The 14,690-nt window shown below is 43.0% G+C and overlaps 1 protein-coding gene across 1 annotated transcript in view; it reads left to right on the top strand.

The window, feature by feature from the left end:
* The window catches only part of LOC148652412 (uncharacterized), a 76,756-nt gene that overhangs the window by 32,803 nt on the left and 29,263 nt on the right, over positions 1 to 14,690 (top strand). The gene's annotated exons all lie outside the window — the stretch shown is intronic.

Consider the following 14,690-nt stretch of genomic DNA (forward strand, 5'->3'; position numbering starts at 1 on the left):
TGACCATCGCAGGGTCGGTGTCCACGCTCTCGGACATCTTCACACAGATGATGTCCACCAGGCGCTCAAACACCTGTCTGACACTGATGTTCTCCTTGGCACTGGCTTCAAAGTACTGAAAGCCTACATTAAAAAAAACAAGCAAAACAGAGGATTTTTGCTTTTCTTTTGCAAAATGCTGTGGGAAGAAACACACAGACAGGCAGAGAAGCTTGGGGTCAGAGTGCACGCTTAGCCATTTATACGGCGCCCCTGGAGCAGTTGGGGTTAAGGGCCATGCTCAGGGGCCCAACGGAATAGGATTTCTCTGCCAGCCGCAGGCTATGAACCGGCAACCTTTCAGCCACAGGCGCAGGTCCTTAGCCACAGAGCCACCACACTGTACCAGTTATTCATTCATTTATTATAACATCCATTCCTCACACCCAACTCAGCGCGAAAAGAACTATGGCCAAGAAGCAGTCGTAGCGTCTGAAATCTTAACAAGGCCGAAACCTGAAACCGGGTAGAATGACTATTATTAAAAATAAAAAAATCAGCTGGACCCTGCCACTACAAGGACCAAGTTCAAAACGCCTGAGGCACCTAGTCCAGGGAGATTTATTACACACAACAAAAATCTTAAAACTGCACACACATTGTGTACATACACATACTGGGAATGTTTGGAACAAATACAAGGCCAGTAATAATTCAATCATTTTTCCATGTCAGAATGAGGGCAGCATGGTAGCCCTGTGCTTAGTTACTGACTCCTAGTGCTGGGACCTGGGGTGCTATCTGTGAGGAGTTTGCATGTTCTCCCTGTGTTCATGTGGGTTTCCCCTGGGTGCTCTGGTTTCCTCCCACAGACATACTGGTAGGTGAATCGTCTTCTGGGAAAACTGGCCCTGTGAGTGTGTGTTTCTATGTGTGTGCCCTGCAATGGACTGGGTTGTACCCTGCCTTGCGCCTGTTGCTAGGGTAAACTCTCCCCCCCCCCGTAAGCCAGAACTGGAAAAAGCGACTGGAAAATGAATGGAGTGATGCTGGCGTGAGAACAGGGCTCAGACGAGTGAGACTTGAGTCAGGCTAAGCGGGATGGCTGACTGAGCTAAGCGGGAGCACGCTAAGGGTTTTTGTAAGGAAACCCTCCTTTGGCTCGGCTTTCTGCAGGCCGCTGAGATATTCCCCCCCCCCGGCTCCCACTCTGCTCCCACAGGCACGCAGGAGGAGTGATGAGAGCGGAAAGCTGGAGGTTAAATATTGTGATGGGGAAACATGCAGACATCCACTTCTTTGTCTATAATTCATAGAACAAAATGGAACTTGAGATCCTCTTCGCTAGCTCCGACCGCCAACTGGCAGAGCCAGGAGACAGCAGGGAGCGAGTGCGTGCCCCGGCGAGGAGACATGCATGTGGAACTGCAAAGTCTCAGACTACATGATGGAAGCATGGGTGGGGGGGACAAACAGCACAACCTGCCAGCCATTAAAACAACAGAGTGCAAGATCAACAATCTGATTACTGACGGATCAATGATCTTCTCCCCGCCACAGTTTCGGTTCACACACAGAAGAACACCATCCCCTCCCCGCAGATGTGTGGATTTTTGTCATCCAATTTGCAGTCTTGATGCTGCCAAAATAGAATTGCTGTTGTGTTGGGCAATAAAACATGGCATCCTGCATCCTGATCGGGCAGTTTGAGAAACCAAACTTGACTGGGACGCTGGCATCACAAGGAATTAAGTGGATTAACAGGAAATTACGGCGATTACACACTGATTTACATTCCATGTCTCTTCTTCAGGAGTAACAAAGCAAAATAATACAGACGTTCTAAGAACACACAAAGGGGTCACTCCTTCCCTATATGAGGGGCCATTATAGCACACCCAGATTCTACCAGGAGACATGCCTCAATGTGTCATCTGAATTACAAAAAAGAAGACAAAACCACTTAAATTATATCAAATGGACCAAACAATTTACAAACAAAAATCCCCATTACGCCCCAAGAATATGATATACTGTATATATAATACACAAACATTTCTAATCACATTTTCCTTCTCAGGATAATATTTATAAACAGTGAACAGTTTCATAATGCAGGTGTTACACATTTGCAAAGCCAAAGCAAGGTAGAGATATTTAATCTTGGGGAACACATAATGACTTCGCTAGACGGATACGTTCACCAATTGTCAGGAACACAACGCAGGGAAAAGTGAAACAATAAATTATAAGTTCAATATCTCCTCTTTTTATTAGACCCACGGCTTGACATCCCCCCTTACCGAAAGCCAATTTCTTATTTTCGTATCAGGTTGTACGTCGTCGAGGACAACTCTTCCTCTACAAAAGCAGCAGGCACCTGACCCGCCCGCAGACACAACCCGGACAAAGAGCTCTCCTCTCTGAGTCACACCATCACTCCTCCATAAATCGGATAGTCGCGAACCTGAAGCAATAAAATCAAGCTGCGTGTGCAAAATGCATTACTTAGCTAAATCCATTAGCTCAAAAGAAGCACGCACTTTAACAGCTCTGGCAGATACGTATATAGTTTATACTATAGATTTATCACATCGTATGTAATACAATTTAATAGCATTTTCAGAAAACACTTGGCCATGCGGAGTTAAAGCATTCTCCGTAAAAAAACAACAAATGTGGGCCCTCGGGTTCAAAGGCGACAGTCAAACGTTTCCCCCCAGCGGGAGAGGACCGGCACCCGTGTCCGTGCGGTTTCCAGGTGTGTCGCCGGTACAGTACGGTCCGGAGACGGGAAGCGCACAGACGTGGGAGTTCAGTGCGGCTTGACGCAGCGCATCCCCAAGCCCGTCAACAACACGCACACACACGGCGCCCCGATCTCACCACCCGGGGAGAGCAACAGACACACGCAGAGCCCGCTAAGGGTTGCTCAAGTCCAACGGGAAAATGACACATCGGGTCTTGAAAACGAAACGCCGGTTTCCTCTCTCTTTCATACATTGAAATCTGTCCCCCCCCCCGATGTTTACCTCATATTGGATGTACTGTTTCCTCCACTCGGGAGTGATATGGGCTGAGAGGTGCTCCGCGAATTTCATGCTGGACGGTTGTCCCGCTGATCGGCTCCTTACAGCAGCCATATCACCCTGCAACTCACAACTGGCAACCCACTGAAGCTAAGCAGGTGTGAGCCTGGTCAGTACCTGGATGGGAGACCTCCTGGGAAAAACTAAGGTTGCTGCTGGAAGAGGTGTTAGTGGGGCCAGCAGGGGGCGCTCACCCTGTGGTCCACGTGGGTCCTAATGCCCCAGTATAGTGATGGGGACACTATACTGTAAACAGGTGCCGTCCTTCGGATGAGACGTAAAAAACCGAGGTCCTGACTCTCTGTGGTCATTAAAAATCCCAGGGCGTTTCTCGAAAAGAGTAGGGGTGTAACCCCGGTGTCCTGGCCAAATTTCCCATTGGCCTTAACCAATCATGGCCTCCTAATAATCCCCATCTATGAATTGGCTTCATTACTCTCTCTGCTCTCCTCCCCACTAATAGCTGATGTGTGGTGAGCGTTCTGGCGCACTATGGCTGCCGTCGCATCATCCAGGTGGATGCTGCACATTGGTGGTGGTGGAGGGGAGACCCCATTACCTGTAAAGCGCTTTGAGTGGAGTGTCCAGAAAAGCGCTATATAAGTGTAAGCAATTATTATTATTATTATTACTCCCGGTGTTCTCCTGGCTCTGCTCCTCGGAGTGGTGTTTATCACTCGTTTCGATTAAAAATCACCGCTGCCTGCTGTCTTGTCCCGGCTACTGTCGTACTCCCCGGGGTCCCTCTCCAACAAATTACACAGGGAAGGGACAGCATACAGCAAACACTCAAGAAACACCTCCCTCTCCGCTCTCAAAGAAGTGGCTAAATGATGTGGTAACTGGTAAAGAGCGGGGAGCTCGAACATCTTTCTCTCGCTGCTCTGTCACCAGCACTGAGGAAAATCCAGTCCGCCGTGACGTCACCGCGCACACTGACAGCAGCACCTTGGCACCGCCTCCGAACGTTAAGGATCCGCGTGTCTGGGATGCACTGCGGGTTGACGAAACAGAACCGCTCCTATTACACGTACAGTAAGTTTACAGAAACAATAATTAAGAGTCAAATAATTCATTTCTATGGCAAAACTCTCTTAGTCACCATCTTTCAAAATAGATCGTTCTTTTGTGGAATCAGTCCAGAGAAGAATGATGCATTCCTGGGCTTAAAGAAATGTCCTACACCAGGGGTTGTCAATCTGTCAAAAAAAGTGTTTTCTAGTTTTTGTTCGACCCGATCCCATAGTTATATAGCTGTTCTGCTCTTTTAATTCACTGCATGACTGTATTACTCCAAGGTGCTTCATAGGCCTCCTGTGCCTTTAGTGAAGTCGACATTTTGAGTAAACAATAGCAGAAGACATTAAGAAAACCAGTCAGCCTGAAAACACACACACAAACCTCCAGGACAAGAGTCTATCATTCTTGTCCTTCACTGACAGTCTAAAGAAACAGTGTCTTTTTAGTCTTCAAAATCCTCAGACATCGAAAAAGTCCTCCCAATAGATTTGTTCAGAATTCATCAATATAAATATATTTGCCTGGTGCCCTTATCAGAAGTGACTTAAATGCATTTCCACTTACAGGGCAGGGACGTTTACTGGAGCAATCTGAAGTACAGTACCTCACTCAGGGGTACAAATGGCACATCCAAATATGAGTCCGAATCATTTCTGCGTCAACAGTGACACAGACCAGAGAGCACAGGTGAGAATAATGGGAAGCAAGTGAACAGTGAACAAGTAAACAGTTCAAGTCAAAATACTTTATTCACCCTGGAAGGGGCCATTTAAGCAGCAAGCGGTGCAACATACAACACAAGACAACACAAGACAACAACAAGAAAATAAAACATTGCTTAGGAAAAGTATACATAGGTATAATAGTAAACAGACCATAGAAGTGACTGAAAGTAAGACTGAGTGAGGTGAACCAGCAAATAAAATAAAAGTTCAAGTACTTTCAATAAAAGAGCTATAAAATGTTGAAAGAATTATATTTTGGACTCCATAAGAACTCAGTTTTCTCAGACCATATCAGCGCTGCTGGCATTTCTTCACAATGACATCCGTGTTCTTGATGAACTTAAGTTAATCGTCATACACGGTGCCCAGATATTTGTAACTCTGCACTATACCAACAGACTTCCATGGAGCGTTGTGGGAATGATGTTGCTTTGTTTTTTTTCAAATTAACAATTATTTCTTTTGTTTTTGACACGATCATCTCAAGGTAAGAAGTACCATACCAGTTGACAAATTTGTCCAGGCTCTGAGAAGAGAGAGATTAATACACTGTCATCAGCAAACTTGATAATATAATGATTTTCATGCTGCTTCGACAATCATCGGTATTAAAGATGAAAAGGAGGGGAAAAAGAACACACCCTTGTGGTGAACCAGTGGAAGTGCAAATGGAGTCAGATGTCAAACCATTACTAGATACATTTTGTGTTCTATTCGGCAGAAAACTAATGATCCACATGATAAGATGATGATCTAATTTGACTTTTTCAATCAAATTGTGTTCCTGCATTGTGTTAAAGGCTGATGAAAAATCAGCATGGGGGGGCACGTCTGTACACAAAGGGTTGTGGGTGTCTGGAACAAGTAGCCAAGCCAAGCTGATACACTGACCCCTTTCAAGAAATGGCTAAATGAATTCTTCAGATTAACTACCGGCAACCCAATATATGGGTGTATGAGGTATATGGGCTGAATGGCCTTTCAGTACCCTTTCTTGTGTTTAATCTGCAATGAAGCTACATTCTCTCTAACGTTTACCCAGAAACACATAAAGACCAGATCAGCTTGTCCATCCATCCATTTTATAACCTTCTTCCAATTCAGGGTTGCGGGGCAGCCAGAGCCTATCTAAGCAAGCAACAGGTGCACGGGCAGGCTAGGATCAGCCCAGTCTGATATAATGGATTCAGTGAAGCAGACATTAGATTCATAGGTTATACGGCCGTCTTGCCTCATACATGAGTACTTCAGGTAGCTTTGATGTTGAAAGTGAGAAAGGCTGCTTTGCAATGCAAGGTGTAAGCAGATCCATGAAGTTGCCCCCCCCCCCCCACAAACAGCACAAACGGTAAAACCCACCGCTATCGTTTGTGCTGCGGCCAACTTCATGGAGCAGATGCAAGCTTATGAGTGTTCACGGCACACTACAATGTAAGAGATTTAAATAATGGGGAAAATAAAGCAATAACTTAAAAACATACAACATACGATCTATTGAAATATGTGGTTTATGTCTATCATTAAGGTGAATGTTCTTGAGAAACTGCAACTGCAAGTTAAGCAATTGAAAAGGTGCTAATTCATAAATCCCAGCAGTCAAAACAGTAACGCCACTATTCCATAGCAGTCTTATTCTATTTAATTACATGTTGACTGCTTTCCACACAGTAGACCCTTTGAAGAACAAAGTTGTTTTCCTTTTGCCAAGATGATTTACAGTGTTTAAAAGTTGTATACCGTACAATGTTTCCAACGGTGATATACATACTGTATATAACTGTACAAAACTAGTTCATGAGTTATTTATACTGAGTATTTAAACAAACTGCAGAAGACATCTGAAATATGTTACCTTGGTGCTCAGGATACATCATGGGTATCCACCCTAAACAAGGTGCAGCGGGATTATAACACAGTAATCTTTGAAAAGAAGACATACAGGAATGTTGAAATGTACTGTAAATAACTGTAATGTGCAGTGTAGGAGTGCATTGCTGGTGGGACAAGGTCTGTAGGTTGTAAAATAATTTAATTGACAGATGAAGGCCACATAGGCAGATTTAGCCCTAACTGAGTTAGTAGTGACTGGGGGTAGAAACTGCATTATAGGAACAATAGTCTGAAAGCCAGTAGTCATCCTTTATCACAGAGCAGAAGTCTGGTGTTCCTAATCAGCTTCACCTGACTTATCACCTATTACAGCTTTTCGCTCTTTGTTAAGGATTATACATCATTTAAAATGAACAGTAGTCATTTCAGGAGCAGTTTTAATCCCACTTCTACATATTATTTCATGGTAGCACTTACAGTATAGAATGCTTGAAATGGGAGCACTGAGCAGTGCACACCTACTGCAGGTTTCTATGAATCCCAAAGGACTAAAAGGTCATGTATTTCTCTTTCCTCTTTAGCACTGTAAATGGTCACTTAGACCAATTATTCTCTTAACTAAAGAAACCTAACTCTCCTAGGTCAAAAGGTGATGACTGAATGAGGTAACTAGAAACCTTCCTGGTATGATGCCCACAATAATGGAATGTGAAAGATTGACCTCACCTGCTGACGTGACTCAGAACACAGAACCATCAGTATGACACAGTGCAGGAATTTCACTGACAGATTGTACCGTGTGGATAGGAAGTATGGCAAAGGGTCTAATGATACGAGCAGTTAGAGACACATTCAAGTCCCAAGAGAGCAGCTTATATTGTTTAAGAGGATTCTTGTTTTGTTATTTGAGACTTTTCAAGCTCTCTTGCCCCTTAAACAGAATTGTGGTGACTTCATCTTGGATAACCACATTGCTGTTTTTTCTGATTTTTCCAGTCATTTTCACCCAGTATTTAAGCAACGTGATTGTCACTAGGAATATTTTTAAACAAGGTTAATGGCCAGACTGAATCCATTGAATGTGGCTGGTGTCAGAGCAATTCTCATGAAGAGATGGAGGGTATGTACAGTAACACTCTGCCGTGTGAGTTTGGGGAAAATCTACCAGGATCTGTCACTCAGTCTGTGGTAATGCCGCCAGAAAGCTCCACATCGATCACTCACTTTAGTAAGGATTCAAAATAGCAGTACTGAAGCTGAAAGGTACTGTGCGGTTTAACATCGTTTAAAACTGAAATGAAGAGCAGACTCTTAACTCTTATTGAGAAATGGAATTCAGATTTCACTTGTTAATTCCTTATGAAAACCTATTGCATTACCATAACTCCTTGCTGGTAAAATAGGAAAAAGGTATGCATGCTTGTTCCATACCTCTTCAACACTTTGGGTAAAGAAGTACCTCCTGTTCTCAGTTTTAAATACACAGAGTGAGATTGGGGTTGATACCACATACCTATGGTTCATATCCCCAGTCTCAAGAACACCTTCAGAACATTAGATGCAAAGCAGACTTTAAAGCAAGGAAAGCAATAGTTGAGAAGAGTAAGCAATGCGTCTGTCATGTTTCTTTTATATCTGTCTAGCGTAATGGCAATGGATCAAAAGGAATTTACTTTCGTAATCTCAACTCCTATCCGTTTACTTTTTTCTTTTGTCTTTCTGGCTTTACAGTTGGCTGCTTACAGTAAGTCTCAGTTTCAGGGAGCATCCTCTGCAGAGTTCTGCGACACGCAAGGAGTTCTGTCAGTTTTCCTGGGCCACTTCATGTACGGTAGCTGAGCAGAGTACAAAAATAATGACCACGTCCAAGAACAATTACTGTACCTATTCCCCTTTCAGAAATCAGACGACCTAGTTTCTGCATTTAAAACTGTATCATCCAGAGAAAATATTTCTCTCTGAGCTAATCTGTTGATAACACATAACCCACTTTCACTCTACAAAGTATGAACATGTACAGTAGGTGTGTGACATTCCAGCCTTTGAGGAGACTGTAACAGCAGACCTGCCACTAAGGGCCAGTATATCATCTGTCATTTACAGACAGACACACTGGGTGATAATTACACTACCGATGACTCACCAATGTAGGATACTGTATATAAAGAGCCTAATGGTGTTAGCTGGCGGTTGGATGAAAGGTCTAGGGAGGAAAGGCTGCTGAGGAATCGGCTTACTGGAAAGACCTGCACGATCTCTGAAATAAAGCCTCTTGTACCTCGAGGTATCACTATTGTGAGTTTATATGCGTTCAGATCCCTGCAGCCACCTTAGTTGAGGTTGGGGTCAGTCACAAGGTGTATTTGCCTTTACCAGATGGAGTGACAACAGCATGCAGGTCAACAGCAATGGAAGGAAAAAATTCTCCGCTATACAATTTAAACATAGAAGAGGCGGAAGTGATTTAGATACCATACTGTAAGTACTCAAGATTAATAAGTTCCCAGGGACCAATGATGTCTTATTAATTGTGCACTAAGAAAGCAGATGTTATTCAGAAACCACTGATGTATTCCAACAGTAGCTCAAGACAGGGGTGATACCCTAGGACTGCAGAACTGCTGATTTAATACTCATATCCAGGGTGAGAAAACTGAAGCATGTAAATACCACAGTTAGTCTGATTTAATGGTACAGTATACCAGTCAGCCTGATTTAATTGTAATGGAAGGCAATGAAAACAATTACTAAAACTGAACTATCGGATCACCTTTATGGAAATGATATGAATTTAGAAAAGGTTGGTCTACCTAAACCAACTTGTAAATAGTTCTTTGATATGGTGTATTCAGACTTTCAGAAGTGTTTTGCTAAAGTTCATCATAAAATGTTCATTTTCAAATTACTAGCTGGCTGTCATGGAAATGTGAGGGTTTGGATTGAGAGAAATGTGAGGGTTTGGATTTGTTCAGTTGACAAATGAAAAAACTATACAGATAAGGGGTAAATACTCAATTTAGGGTGGAGTAATTAGTGCAGTACTTGGCATACTGCTTTTCTTAATATATATCAACGATCTAGATTGTTATAATTAGTAATACTTAGTAAACAAGTCAAGTTTGCAATTGATACCAAATTAACAGGATTTAGCAAACACTGTAGAAGCAGCAAATGAAATTCATAAAATATTTGGACAGAATTCAAGACTGGGCAAACACCTGAAAAATGATGTGTAAAGCAGACAAGTGCAGGGGTTTGCATGCAGGTAACAAAAACATTATCTATAACAAAAAATGAAAAGTGCTGAGGTAAAAGAGGCTTCCCATGAAAAAGACTAGTCTGTTTATTCTGACACATCCTTTAAATCTAGACAATGTGTGGAAGGGATGGTCTCGTGTTCTTTGTGCATTTGCACTTAAAGGTTTTTTTTTAACGATGCAATTTCCAAGTAGGGATTCGGAATTTTAGTCACCATAAGATCGAAAAGATATTGCTAGTCTGGAATCAGTCCAGTGAAAAGCAACCGGATGCATTCCAGGGCGTAAGGGCATGTTCCACACAGACAGGCTGCAGGAACTGGACCTTTTTATGTTGAAAAGAGAAAATTACAAAGAGACCTCATCCAACTATTCAAAATCTTTAAAGATATTGACAAAGTTAGCCCAGCAGATTTGCTCATAATGAACAGTGAAACAAACCAGAGGGCACAACTGGAAACTACATGGAAGTGCATTTAAAACTGAAAAACTTAAAACAGGAAACACGTCCTTACCCAAAGGGTTGTGGGGGTATGGAACAAACTACCAAATTTGGTGGTGGAAGCCAACACTCTGGCTTCCTTCAAGAAATGGCTGGATTTTTAACTACTACAAATCGAATGCGCTAGATGTGCTGAACGGAACCTATCTTGTATTCTTATGTAATTTCGAAACAATTGGGTGTGTACAACTGTTGGCTTCTGTTTTTATTAATCAAAAGACATTAAGGCTGGACAAGATCCTTGGAACAATAAGTTGCTAACTACCAATATGCCAGATGTGCCAAATGTTCTTCTCTGTAACCTTTCTTATGTTCTTAAATATTCAATACGACTCTCATCAGCTGAGGGTTGATTTATTACATGCTCTCGGATAGTTACTGGATAGGTACTGTGTTGCTTTGGTGATTTTCTTTTTATATTTTTTATGACCCAACCTGCTACTACCTGAACCACCTTTTGTCTAGGTTCTGTCCTGCTTTCAGTGCATAACTGGCTGGTTGTTCTTCTAATTCTTATACCACAGTCCAGGGATGCTCACCCTCAGTTCTCATTGTCTGGAATCAAGTTTTCTACATCTGCTCAAGTAATAAGCAGCTCTTCATCTGGAAGTAATGATAATGTGATGAATACTCCATGTCATCAATTTCAACTTCCTATACTGTACACCTTAACAAAAAAACTGTCACTGGCTAAACTGTGCTCACTCCAAGACTCACACTGACGCCCCTCTAGACTGCTTGTAGTTTTGGAGACACTGGATATGTGAGACCTCAGTTTTGTCACAGCCCTGTTGTTACACCCCACACTCTTCCTCGCAAATGCCATTCCATTCCTGTCACACCCCACACTCTCCCTCGCAAACGGCGTTGCATTCCCAGAACCACTGTTTCACAATCTCATTGCTAATTGAACCCATCACATTCCCACATGCACTAGATTCCACAAATTCTCACTCCCTAACCAATTCTCCAACCACAGCCCTTTCCTTTCAGTATTTAAACTCCCCTCACACATCTACCCATGCTTACTATTGAGAAGCCTCTTGTAGTATTCTCCTGTGTGTTTCCAAGCCTTTTGACTGGTCTCCTGTTACTAAATCTTTGCTCTCATGTTTTGACCATGCCTTTTGGATTTTGTTTTTGGATATCTCTTGTTACTGGACCCTTTGCCTCCCTAATTGACCAAGCCTCTGGAATTTGTCTTTTGTATTGTCCCTTTGCTACTCTGTGTTCTGTGGGATTCATGTTTACACATAAGGATCCTCCTATTCTACCAATAGGTTCCCTGACACCTGTTGTCTTTCAGTCTAAAGGTCTGTGCATCTGGGGTTAATATCTAGTTTTCAAGACTCGGAGACCGCTTCAGAGAACACGTCAGGGCTGTGCAGATTAAAGATCTCTCCAAGCCCATTGTTTCTCATTTCACCTCTGACGCCCACGACCACTCTAATCTCTCCGTTCTCAAAGACGGTTTTCCGAACTCATACATCAGAAAGACCACCGAAACTAAAATTATTCTGCAGCTAGGATCACACATTCTCCCTTCCCTTAACGACAGATTACTGTTCTTTTAAATTTTCTCCATTCATTGGAAGTTTCATTTCACACCTCTCTGTACCCATTCTGACTTCACACCTCTTGATTGGCCTCTCTTTCTGTCCCCTGCTCCCGCCTCTCACTCCTCCTCCCTCCCAACCTTTGTTCTCCCGCTACTTTACCTTTGCCTACTGCCCTGTCTCTCTCACACCTGAAGAAGGCTCCACGGCCGAAACGTTGTGTTCTTTCTTCTTTTTTTCAGCATGGAATAAACCTATTACTTGTTCCTTTGTAGTTTTCAAGAGGTCCTTCTCAGAAGTGAGCCACCTGGAAATGGTGCTGACTAGTTACTTGAGGGAAAGCTAATTCTGCAATGCATGATGTCATGAAAGCAGCTGTTCTCCAAACTGCTGAAATTGTTTGTTTATTTTTCTCCATTCAACACGGCTTTTCAAGCAGGGGCTGATGGACAAGATCAGCACTAAATTCCCACTGATCTTTCAGTTCCTCAAATCTAGACATGGGCTTTGATGGCATGACCCATTTTACGCAGGATGACTCACTTCTGTAGACAATGCACTTTGGAAAGTGACATCCTGTCATTATTCTTAAAGTCAAATTCATTCTGGTCAGAACTCCTGAACCATGAAAGTGTTCCAGATGCTCACCTAACAGGGTAACGTTAATTTCAAAGAAATATCTTTAACAGCCATCTGAAATGGTGCGTGTGTGCAATAAATTGCAGGTAGCAATTAGAGCAAATTTTCATCAATTGCCTTGTCAAATCAGAGTTGTATTTTACAACAGGAGGCCAGGGAGGCCTGGCTGGTTGTTTCTACAATGCCACTGAAGACTCAATAATGCCACTATGCATAACGCAACATGTAGAGTTCACAATGCAATATAAAGACCGAATTACTGAGTGAACAAACAAGAGCAAATTTAAGTAACTATACAAGGAAGGAGAAGTCAATATCACATTTTGCTTACTACGTGCCAGTATCAATTGCTTAGCCAATATATTTATTTTTAACACATTTAGTTGTCTGGCCTCTGTCTGTGTAGAATAATAGTATATAATAAGGCACAAATCTGGAAAATGGTATAAAAACATTTTAAAGACCCTTAACAATCAAGCTTTTTATGCATGAGGAACTCATTTGTTAAGAAGTGGAAGGCATTCAGACACTGCCTAGATCAGGCTGTTGTCACAATTGTAGTCCCTCCTCCTTAAGGACGCTCCGGCTCTTGCATTTCGAACCTGATCTTGTACACCTGCCCCTTTTTCCAGCCTCCTTCCTGTCCCCCTTAAAAGACAATCACCCACTCGGTTCAGCGCTCATCATCTGATTCCCATAGCGTGCGACCCCGGGACTTGTAATCATCTGGCTCCGTTATGCTTTTAAGTTTCTGTTTCTGTTCCTGTTCCCCCTGCCGGTTCCGACCCGGTTCCTGTTTTTAACCTGTCTGTTCTCGGATGGACCGCCCGGCTTTGGACTTTGCCTGTTTTTTGATACCCTGTTTCCATTACCTCTGGATTGTTTGCCCCGGACTCACCCCCCTGGACACCTGCGCAGTTTGGACACGCCCCCCCGTATTCCTGATTCCTGCGTGGCTTTTTCCCGTGTTTCTCACTCAACCCCGGAATGTGTCCTCTGCATAGGGTCTGAAAAAAAAGAACTGTTCGTTACAGCTGTTCCTCCAAACTGGGAAGTTTGGCAAGAAAGTAACTGATTAGACATGGCACTGTGAGGCCAAAGGTGACTTTGAAAGAGTTACAGAGTTCAGTGGCTGAGATTGTACAAAATGACTATGGGTTAACAATATCCTGATCACTCCACAAAGGAGAGATGTAGGGACCTGAAACAAACATCTCAAATCCCACATGAGATTTCCAGCAAAGCACCTCAGTGATACTGCAAACATGAGGCAAAATATTTTGTGGTCAGAAAATTTAACATTTTTATAATCACATTACATTTCTCATCAGCAGGTCTATTAATATTAATAATAATAATTGCTTACACTTATATAGTGCTTTTCTGGACAGTCCACTCAAAGCGCTTTACAGGTAATGGGGACTCCCCTCCACCACCACCAATGTGCAGCATCCACCTGGATGATGCGACGGCAGCCATAGTGTGCCAGAACGCTCACCACACATCAGCTATCAGTGGAGAGGAGAGCGGAATAATGTAGCCAATTCATGGTAAGGGCCAATGGGAAATTTGGCCAGGACGCTGGGGTTACACCCCTACTCTTCTCGAGAAACGCCCTTGGATTTTTAATGACCACAGAGAGTCAAGACCTCGGACCTCATCCGAAGGACGGCACCTGTTTTACAGTAGAGTGTCCCCGTCACTATACTGGGGCATTAGGACCCACATGGACCGCAGGGTGAGAGCCCCCTGCTGGCCCCACTAACACCTCTTCCAGCAGGTGTAATAAGACTGGGAACATAGATGGAGCAAAGTAATGGAGTAAAACCTGCTCTACCGAAAACTGGGAATCAAAAATCACCTTTTCAGGACAGTGATCCAAAGCTAGATTGAAGGAAAGCGAATGTCTTGAAGTGAATGAGTGGACCATTACTGACATTACTCCTGTTGAGAATCTGTGGAAAGACTGCTGTGCATAACCAATCCCCAAGTAACTTTAGAGAGTTTGAGCAAATCTGCAACGAAGAATTGCGTCCAATTTCTCCAAACCAATGAGCAAAGTGGGTAGAGACCCAAAAAGTAATTGTTTGCTC

The sequence above is a fragment of the Lepisosteus platostomus genome, chromosome 11 (genome assembly GCF_059453375.1).
Source record: "Lepisosteus platostomus isolate fLepPlt1 chromosome 11, fLepPlt1.hap1, whole genome shotgun sequence".
Lineage (NCBI taxonomy): Eukaryota > Metazoa > Chordata > Actinopteri > Semionotiformes > Lepisosteidae > Lepisosteus > Lepisosteus platostomus.